Source organism: Haematobia irritans, chromosome 3 (genome assembly GCF_050003625.1).
Source record: "Haematobia irritans isolate KBUSLIRL chromosome 3, ASM5000362v1, whole genome shotgun sequence".
Lineage (NCBI taxonomy): Eukaryota > Metazoa > Arthropoda > Insecta > Diptera > Muscidae > Haematobia > Haematobia irritans.
This window is the reverse complement of record NC_134399.1, coordinates 127,389,065-127,400,103: the sequence shown is the minus strand read 5'-3', so window position 1 is coordinate 127,400,103 and position 11,039 is coordinate 127,389,065. Positions and strand designations below refer to the sequence as shown.

General features: G+C 30.3%; 3 long non-coding RNA genes across 3 annotated transcripts; all 3 read right to left on the bottom strand.

Moving 5' to 3' along the window:
* Positions 1–3,921: 3,921 nt before the first annotated feature.
* On the bottom strand, positions 3,922–4,694 carry LOC142230718 (uncharacterized). The gene is made up of 3 exons (XR_012720786.1): positions 4,541–4,694; positions 4,325–4,483; positions 3,922–4,233 (listed from the first exon to the last, which is right to left on the bottom strand). It is a non-coding gene; the product is annotated as an uncharacterized LOC142230718 (long non-coding RNA).
* Positions 4,695–6,756: 2,062 nt separating this feature from the next.
* On the bottom strand, positions 6,757–7,232 carry LOC142231664 (uncharacterized). Its single transcript, XR_012720854.1, has 2 exons — positions 6,986–7,232; positions 6,757–6,918 (listed from the first exon to the last, which is right to left on the bottom strand). It is a non-coding gene; the product is annotated as an uncharacterized LOC142231664 (long non-coding RNA).
* Positions 7,233–7,670: 438 nt separating this feature from the next.
* Positions 7,671–9,081, bottom strand: LOC142229681 (uncharacterized). The gene is made up of 3 exons (XR_012720460.1): positions 8,808–9,081; positions 8,020–8,742; positions 7,671–7,955 (listed from the first exon to the last, which is right to left on the bottom strand). It is a non-coding gene; the product is annotated as an uncharacterized LOC142229681 (long non-coding RNA).
* Between the last annotated feature and the right edge of the window lie 1,958 nt (positions 9,082–11,039).

The window sequence follows — 11,039 nt, the reverse complement described above, 5'->3', positions numbered from 1 at the left end:
ATATATATGTATTAGAAGTTTAGGAAAATTAGAGTCATTTTTACAACTTTTCGACTAAGCAGTGGCGATTTAACAAGGAAAATTTTGGTATTTTGACCATTTTTGTCGAAGTCAGAAAAACATATATATGGGAGCTATATCTAAATCTGAACCGATTTCAATCAAATTAGGCACACATGACTATATTACTAATTGTACTCCTAGTGCAAAATATCAACCAAATTGGGCCAAAACTCTGGCTTCTGGGGCCATATAAGTCCATATCGGGCGAAAAATATATATGGAAGCTATATCTAAATCTGAATCGATTTCAATCAAATTTAGCACACATGACTATACTACCAATTGTACTCCTTGTGCAAAATTTCAAGCTAATCGGGATAAAACTCTGGCTTCTGGGTCCATATATGTGCATATCGGGCGAACGATATATATGCGAGCTATATCTAAATCTGAACCGATTTCAATAAAATTTGGCACACTTGACTACACTACTAATTGTACTCCTAGTGCAAAATTTCAACCAAATTGGGATAAAACTCTGGCTTCTGGGACCGTATTAGTCCATATCGGGCGAAAGATATATATGGGAGCTATATCTAAATCTGAACCGATTTCAATAAAATTTGGCACACTTGACAAGAGTACTAATTGTACTTCTTGTGCAAAATTTTATGTAAATTAGGGTAAAACTCTGGCTTCTGGGGCTATATAAGTCCATATCGGGTGAAATATATATATATATATATATATATATATATATATACATATATATATATATATATATATATATATATATATATATATATATATATATATATATATATATATATATATATATATATATATATATATATATATATATATATATATATATATATATATATATATATATATATATATATATGTATGCCTTCCGCATGTTTTCGGTACATTTTTTCCGTATATCGCATATTTTGGGTACATTTCGATGTTTCGGGGACAGTCCCCGATATTTTCTGCTATTTTCCGCATGTTTCAGGGACTGTGATATTTTCGGTACATTTACAAAAATTTTCCTTTTTTCGGTTTGTTTTAAACCGCCATCTTTCTACAACATATCTATTTAATTAATACGGTGAATTTTGATCATTTTGTATTAAATTTTAGATTTTGAAAATTATTTTTCTTCCGCCAGGGTTGCCATAGATTTACATGAAAATTTGTTCTGTTACGGCGTCAAGGTTTTCATTTATGATCGCCTGCGGACTCCAGTATGGTATCAAACCCAAATGAGTAGTTAAATATAGAAGAAGAAAATAAATACAATTTTTCGAAAGAAATTTTTTGACCAGGGAAATATGGGTATTCTGCCAATATTTGGAAAACACTACAAATAAAAATAGGTTCATTTAAATAGAATGTTAAATCTATCTTCTTTGTACAATATCAAATGTACTGGTCTAAAATCTCGTTCATTTCGGTGGAAAAATGTGATAATTCCAGCCATATTTCCCCATCAAGCACTCCTATATATTTATAGAGGCTATATTCAAATCTGAACCGATTTTGACCAAATGTGGGACACATCGCTAAAAAGTTAATTACACTCTCTGTGCAATATTTAAAAGAATTTCAAGAGTAGCCTTTTCTCCTTTGGTTGGCCTTTGTGCTCATATGAATGCAAATCAGGCCGTTTTCAACCACTCTGCAAAATGTCACGTATATATGGTAGCTACACAGTCTCACACAAGTTTACATACGGTTTAAGAAATTGTATTTTCTTTAATTATTAAAATATAATAAAATATGCATATATATGCTTTAGATTTTGTAAATTAATTTGAAAAACAAAGTATTTGTCCATTTTCAAGAAGATGTTTTTAGTCTGGATTATAAACAACAACAAGAGAAATGTTTAGTTATAAGGCAAAAACCTCAAGGGTATGTAAACTTATGTGAGACTGTGTATATCTAAATCTATACTGATATAAACCAACTTTAACAAGCATTGCTAGAATATCAATTTTACTCCCCGTGCAAAATTTCATGGTCATGTGATTTTAAATTGTATAGATACAATATCACATGTACTGACTTTGGCCTGTATTGGCATATGCAGGGATTCGGAACGGAGTGGAGCGAGCGGAGAAAACCCTCTTTGGCCGGAACGGAGCGTTTTGCAAAAGAAAAACCGCTCCACTCGCAAAAACAAATATAAATTTTAATGGAATGCTATGATATTTTCTTTTTATTTCGTTTGCTATGGTATACATATTGCATAAAGAGGTTCCAATTCAAATATAGTTCCAATATATATCTTTTGCCCCATATCCACCTATATGGCCCCGGAAACCATAGTTTCTGATGATTAAATTTTGCACAGGGAGTTCAATTGACACTATCGTAAAGTGTGCCAAGTCTGCTTGAAATCGTTCAGATTTAGATACAGCTCCCATATATATCGCCCGATTTACACCCATATGACCACAAAGAACGTGGTTGTACTCCGATTTACATTAGGCTTTGTGCCGGGAGTACAACTAATGTTCCTATTATGCATGTCAAATTTTGTTGACATTGGTTCAGATTTATATATAGCTCGATATAAATTCATATAACCACGGATACCAAAGATTCACTCCAAATATTTTGAAATTGTGCATTGAGTGTACAATATTATTGTATAGCAAATTTGGTCAAAATCGGTTTAGATTGGAACAAATTCCCCATATATATTCTTCCATGAAGACAAAAAGAAAATTTCTTTAATGTTAGGATACCAAATTTTAAGTGGAAACACTTAACTATAAGGACAAAACGACTTCATTGAACATTTTTTTCTTTGTCTTTTGAACAAGAAAAAACTTTATATGAGAGAAATGCGCATTCCTAAATCTTTGTCCTCTGAAAATATTTTTTTCAGTGTGTGGAATGTAATTTTCTGTAACAGGTCGCAAAACTTATGTTAAAACTTATATTTTGGTTTATTTTCATAATTTTTATGATTATAAATAAGTAAATAAATAAATAGTTTTATCTATAAAGTAGCGGAGAAAAAAATGGACCGCTCCGAATCCCTGGTCATATGTGTGAAAATCGGTCGAGAGATATATGGGAGCTATATCTGAATCTGAACTAATTTCAACCAACTTTGACTTGAATGGCTACAATGTCTATTCTACTCACTGTGCCAAATTTTAAGAAAATTGGATTAAAACGTTGGCCCCTATGGTCATTTGGGTATACATGGGAGCTATATCCGAAACTGAACTGATTTCAACCAACCTTGACAAGTATAGTTATTAGGAAAGTTCTACTCCTTATGCAAAATTTCATGTAAATCGGAGTAGAATTTTGTCCTCTGTGGTCAAATGAGTGTAAATCTGAATTTGAACAAATTTTAACCAACTTTGACTTGTATAGCTACAATGTCACTTCTACTCACTGTGCCAAATTGCATGAAAATCGGGTCAAAACATTGACTTCAGTCGTCAAATGAGAGTAAATCCGTCAAAAGATATATATAGGAGTTATATCTGAATCTGAACTAATTTCAACCATCTTTGACTCGTATAGGTACAATGTCACTTCTACTCACAATTTCAAGAAAATCGGATTAAAACATTGATTTAAGTCGTCAAATGACAGAAAATCCGTCAAAAGATCTGAAATCTGAACTAATTTCGACCAAATTTCAAGAAAATCGGATAAGAACTTTAGCCTCTGTGGTCATTTGGGTACACTACAAAAGATTTATATTGCTGAAACTTTGACCTCCATTATCACATGACTTACTATATATAGGGCGCTATGTCAAAATCGAAACAAATTTCCACCAAATCTATTTATAAATCTAAGTTGACAATCTGTATATATATATAGTAGTTGTTATCACATTCACATCATAAAAAACTAAATTGCACAATCAAAGTAAACGTGTTGGTTTTCAATTCCATTTATTTTTATACTTCAAAGCTAATGTATTTTTTTAGCACCAAGCTTAGATAATGCAAATTGTTTCGCGAGTCAAATTTATCATTTAGTTTCATTTTCCAAGTCATTGCATTACAAATAAACGGAACATCATTAAAATTGTTATCGTTCACGAGGATCCTTGTGGCATTGATCTCACCATCGCTGTTCTTTTCTATATATCCAGTAGACGTTAGTCTCCCGCTTTAAGGTTTATGATTTATACATTTTGAAACTTCTTCCTGCTACACCTTCAGTTGCCCAGCAATTATATTCTGTCTGCAATGAAAAACATGGCATAGGAAAAAACATCAGCATAAACAGCCAAAAGGCTTTAACAAATTGGTCATCATTCATTTTTTATACCCACATTTCTATTGTATCCCAAGGGACGAGGAAATTTAGTTCAACATTCAACATCCTTGTGCCTTATAATCTCAGCGTCGTTGTCATTTTATAGTTTCGGAAGCCTTTACTGTTCTTATATAACCACATTTTTATTTTATGCCAAGTTCCCTGGCAAAGTCACCTGAAAATTGAAATTATATTTAAATAATTATCTTTTGACAAATCTTTTTTTACTTACCGTTTGCCTCGAAATTCAAAAACTACATTATCTTTGGTTTGTTTTGTTTCTCACAATGAATGTATTTTTTTTATAGTGATGGCATAAGAGGTGGTGCCATCCACGACGTGAGAATATAATGACAGCGATTATCGGCGGGCGACTTTACATTGTATATATAGATAGTTTAGATTTGATTTGATTCGATTTTGAATTTTGTCAAAAATAGTTTTATTGGAATACACTGAAAGAAAATTAACGAAAATTTTGTAGTTTGAAGGAATAACTTGGAGTTAAAAATTGCAAGAATGACTTTAGTGACATACACTATTAGAAAAAGTTTCGTTATATTAACGAATTGTGTCGTTAAAAGTCGTTTTCTATGTGTGTACGAAGTTCACGATGGACACATTTTTGGTAAAATTTACAAATTTAAAGAAATAATGAACTATTTTGTGAAAAATACGAAATTAGGAAATCTTTATGCTTTATTTATGTATATTTTTTTCCATTTTTTAGGTTCATTTAACTAACGTAGGCAAAAAATTATTTTAGTAAAGAAAACTTTTCCCAAAGATAATGATTTTATGAACTGAAATAGAGTTAAAATGGCTTTAGTGAAATAGAGAGTTCACTTTTTTGAGTGCGATAACACAAGTTTACTAACTATTTGTTTTTTCTTTATACATTTAATGATGTGGCTGTTCGTATTTATTTTGATCTGCTGAATTCGAAAATAAATAAATAAATATAATAAAACTCTCCTCTCATCAAATTTACATTTTCAATTAAATTTTCATACAAACGATACGAACTTTCACAAATACAAAAACTAACTTGATTTGAATTTGAGTGATTGATTTCAAGAAATCGATCCTTGAAAATTACAATATTTTAAAAATTTTTGGCTGCTTTTATTACACAATTTAACAAAATAAGTGCATATTGGTTATAGCTAGTTTATTTTAAAGATGAAAGGTCCAGTAACAATTTTGCCAAAGAGACTTATTTTTCGAGATATTGATTGTTGAAATTTTAAATTTGTAAAATTTTTTTAATGGTTGCACTTTTTTTTTAAATTTTATAAAAAAATTCATATTGGGTAACAATAGAGTATTTTTAAAGAGAAAAAGCTAAGTAACAATTTTGCAGCCATGGCTTAATTTTTCAAGATATCGGTCCTTGAAAATGTATATTGTTATTTTTTTTTTTAATTGGCTGCATTTTTACAAAATTTAACAAAACAAGATCGTATTGGGTATAAATAATATATTGTAAAGATAAAATGTTAAGCACAAATTTTATCATAAAGCCCTAGTTTTGTTTCAAGTAACAATGCTATCAAAAATGCTTAGTTTTCGAGATATCGATCGATGAAAATTCAATTATTTTAGCACTTTTTCAAAATATGGCTGCATTTTTCAATACGTTAATACAAGATGTATATTGGGTATATATGGTGTATTCTAAAGAGATAATGTTAAGTAAAAAATTTGCCAAAATGGCTTAGTTTTCGAGATATCGATCGTTGAAAATTCACATATTTTACGACTTTTTCGAAAAATGACCGCTTTTTTCAAGAAGTTAATACAAAACATTTATATTGGGTATATATGGCGTATTATAAAGAGAAAATATTAAGTATGCATCGTTGCAAATTTAAGTATTTAATTTTTTTTTAAATGGGTGCATTTTTTACAAATCTTAAGACAAAACATGCACATTGGGAAAGAATGGCGTATTTGAATGAGAAAATGTTAAGTAAAAATTTTGCCTAAAATGCTTAGTTTTTGAGATATCGATTGATGAAAATTCTACTATTTTAACACCTCTTCAAAATATGGCTGCATTTTTTCGAAAAGATAATACAAAACATGCACATTAAGTATATATGGCGTAATCTAAAGAGAAAATATTAAGTAAAAATTTTGCTGAAATTGCTTAGTTTTCGAGATATCGATAGTTTAAAATTCATATATTTTCACTGCCAACATTTTTTGAATTTGGGGGCGCTTCTGAGAATCCCCAGTACGTCGAAAACAATCATATACGATATCAAAAACTCGTCGGAAAAGCGCCGTCACTATTGAGAAGTTGTATCACGCCAAGTTACTACGAAAAGGTTTCGCATGAGTGCAATTATTAGGTGCCTCTATAGATCAATTTAGAACGACGCCAATAAGAGACCCTCCAAACAATCAGAAAAAGCACATTTTAAGATAGTGGTAAAAGAATCATTGTGGTCGAGTAAAACACGTTTGTTTAGATATTTATTAATTTGATTAATCATTTACAAATTCGTAAAAATATAACATTTATACCACTATCACATCACATTTAACATAATTTTTTGCATTAATTATGATCAGCCAGTGTTTTTATTCGATGAGGCAGCGTGTCTGTAAAATATTTGAAAAACAATCACTTTATTCCATTTGGAAAATCAAAAATTGTTCACCAATATACCTTTCACAATTTTAAGCGTAAAATCTATGTTTTCAGAACGTTATTTTCGTTTTTTTTTTAAATAAAATATAACAAGCTGGTTGCGCTTGGCGTTTCACAAAAAATAAAATGGCTTTTGTAAAAGTAGTGATGGCAAAATACATGTATGAAGTACATTTTGTACTTTCCCAATAAACACAAACGTTTGAAAAATACTAAAATTCAATAATTTTTCAAACATTTTTTCAAAGGATTAGGGTAATATTCAAGTTGAGAAATTGTTGAGAAAATCGCGTTCTCAACAAAAAACAGACATTACCCTCAACAGTAAAATTCAACACAATAGCAATAATTTCTCAATTGTAATCCTCAAATTGAAATGCATCGCTACTCAATAATTTCTCAAACAGTTTTCAACGTGAGAAAAATAAAAAATTAGCATTGTTGCGAATACTTTCAAACCACAATTTGTATGAAAGTCAATCCTAGTTCTAACTGAAAGTCAATACTAAATTTCTAGGGATTTTGTAAATTTTATTATTTTTTTCGTTAACAAATATAATAATCTTAAAAATAACATTAATAATATATAAAAATAATAATATAATACCAATCAAAATGTAATTATCTTATTAAACGTATTAATACATAAAACTATGAATACAACTTTAAATATCTTAAACATTTTTACATGTATAATTCCATTTCCTCCATAATGTTGGTGTCAAATTACTAATTAATATGCTGGCAATTTTAAATAATTACTATCGAGGAACTTGCTGGCTTGTGTGTTAGAATAGATTCCAGCAAGAGGAAATCGCAAAATATCAACCTGATGACGGGATGTAAATTGATGTAATGCACATTTTCATCCAGAAGTTCTTGATATAGGAATTGTTGCACTTTGTATGTTTTCTGAAAACTTTTCTTTGTTGTTTCCTTCATTGGTTTTTCATCTTCCAAGAATATACCATCCAATGATTTTAGTTTTCTACAAAACAATCGAGTTTTGTGATTTCCATTATGTTTTCATTTCACTTTTTATTTTGACTTACCAATTTGTATTTCTTCCAAGAACGTCGTGATTTCCTCAAGAACGTTGGTGTTACAAAATTGTTGTTATTAAAATACTGGCAATTTTCAGGAACTTGATGGCCAGATAATTGGAATAAATTTCCAGCAATTTCAATTCACAAAATAACAAATTAAAGGCCGGTATGCACCTCTAGCGAAATTTTCGGTAGCAAAAATTTATTTAAGTCTACAACAAAAAAACAGGGCTGTGTACACAAATTTTAAACCAGCTAATAGCTTTTAAAAATTGTTAATATATGTTCCAAATATTCCTCAAATAAATTTTTTATTATTTACAGACCTTTTAAAACTTTTACGCACACAATGATTGTAATAAATTAAATGTTTGCTGCCAAAATATGCTTTTGACAACCCTGTTATTTTCATTAGAGGTGCGTACCAGCTTACGAAATTGAACGCTACCGAAAATTTCGTTAGCATAAATAGCAATGCATTTCTTATGGGAATGAAATTTTTCGCTAGAGGTGCATACCGGCCTTAAACCGATGATGCGAAGTAAATTAAACTATCGATGTGATGCGAATTATCATCCAGTAGTTGTTGATATGGAAAAACATAAATACCAAGTTTTTTTGGTTGCACTTTGATTTATGGAAACTTTCTCTTCTCGATAAGCAACTACCATTGTTCATCGGCCAGCCTCTTAATGTGTCCAAGAATCAGCATCCAAATATTTTAGTCTTCTGCAAAGAGATTTGAGTTTAGTGACTTCCTTAAAGTTTTCATTTCGTGTTTTAGTTTTACTTACCAATTATTATAAGCAATTTCAATTGATTATTAAAAAATTTCCACATTTTTGTATTTCTTCCACGAACTTTGTTGACCAAAGTAGTATTGAAAACCATGTGGTTTTTTCGTTGCATTTCAGGGTAGTGTTTTGTCAAAGTTTTCTCCAATTATCTTCAACACATTTTCAAAGTTTTCGTCAACATTTTGCCAAATTGGTTGTAATTCGCAAACAACTTGAAGATGTATTGAAGATGAGCTTTTTCAAGTCAAGTTGAATTTATGTTGAAAATTATATTTACCCTCAAACTGAAGAGGTGTTGCATTTGAAAAAACGCTCATCCTGTGTTTATTGGGTTATGATATGCTGCCCCCCAGTAGGATGGTTGTAGTGACAATTACGAGTCTGTGGTAGCGATGAAGATGAAATGGAACTTTGAAATGTTAGCAGGGTTACGACTTTTTCGCTAATGGCTGAATTTTTTTAAAAAGTTAGTACAAAACATGTACATTAAATATATATGGCGTATTCTAAAGAGAAAATATTAAGCACAAATTTTGCCTAAAATGCTTAAAATTTTGCCTAAAAATTCATTTAAATACTTAAACATTTTTGAGTTGTCCGCCCAAATTCACTACAAAATTTGCCCGCTAAATTTTGTTTTTCGAAAAATAGTTGCCAATTTGAGTGTTTTAATTAGAAAACGCATAATTATAGAAATAGTTTGTTTTTAGTTGAAAATTACGTAATCGGGTGTTTTATTGTTAATACCTTAATAACATAAATCCCTTTCAGTTTGTACCAAATATTTTCTAATTCCCATCACTGATGTGAAATGTGATCATATGAGTGTCAGTGATGCCACTTCATATACTTTTTTAAGTTTGGGGGTTCCCAATAAACAAAGGATGAGCGTTTTTCAAATGCAAAAACATTTCAATTTGATGACAGTGTTCGTGTCGCACATATCCCAAATATTGGCTACACTATATGTTATGTTTGAAGACATAATCGAAATTACTGCTTGTTTATGGGATCGTTAACACAATCGATATTTTAGTTACGTGAGTAAATTCTTAGATTCGGCCACACTGTAAGATTCTTTAGAAACACAGATCTTCCGTCCGGAAGAACTTATAATGTGAACGGTGCATAATGATATGTTCCCGTTCTCCTCATTCGTTTTTCTAAAACATTTCACCGTTTTCACACCATTTTTTTGCGAATTACTTCCAGTTTGCCAAAATATTGACATAATCTTTGAAAATGTGTGGAAGATAATATGAGAAATCTTTGACAAAATACTACCCTAAAATGCAACGAAAAAGCCATGTGGTTTTTATACGTCGTTCTCACAAAGCATGTTTTGGGGTTTTAGATGTTTTCCGTTTATACACTCAAAAGAAATGAACTCTATTTCACTAAAGCCCAATTAACTTTATATCATTTCATAGAATCATTACGTTTGGAAAAAGTTTACTTCACTCAAATAATTTTTTGCGTACGTTAGTTAAATTAATTTAAAAAAAGAAAAAAATATACACAAATGAAGCAAAAATGAAGACTTCCTAATTTCGTATTTCTCACAAAATAGTTCATTATTTCTTTAAATTTGTAAATTTTATCAAAAATGCGTCTATCATGAACTTCGTATGTCACTAAAACCATTCTTGCAATTTTGAACTCCAAGATTTTCCTTCAAACTTCAAAATTTTCTTTAACAAGTGAAAAACTTAGTTATGTGTAATAAATTTTCTTGAATTTGTCGAAAAATATTTACTTATTTTTGTCATATCGGAATGATGCCAGCGCTTGTAATACTGTTTAGTTAAAATTTTCTAAAACGAATCGAAAGTTATCTCTCCTGGTGGGTTCACTGTTTTTTCAGTATGATACTTTGTTTTTTCGAGTTGAAAAACTGATGTTTATAGCACGGCGCCATTTGCAATGTGAATTAAGAAATAATTTATTTATTAAAATCTACACAAACACGGACTATAGTTTTGTTCCGAAACTATACAAAGGATCAAAGAAGTAGCACATCAATTGCCCAAGGAAAATAAAATGTTAATTTTGTAATAGCAGGCAGCAGCCACCAACTTAATTTAAAATCGCTCCCTGTTAAATAGCGCTCCAAGCTACCTAAAAAAGCGCCACTTTCTATGTGCGAAATAATTGTTTCCATAAACATTTTTCGCAAGAATGAACGTAGTACCTGCCTTAAAGGCCGGTACTCAGTTCGGTTTTTGCGTT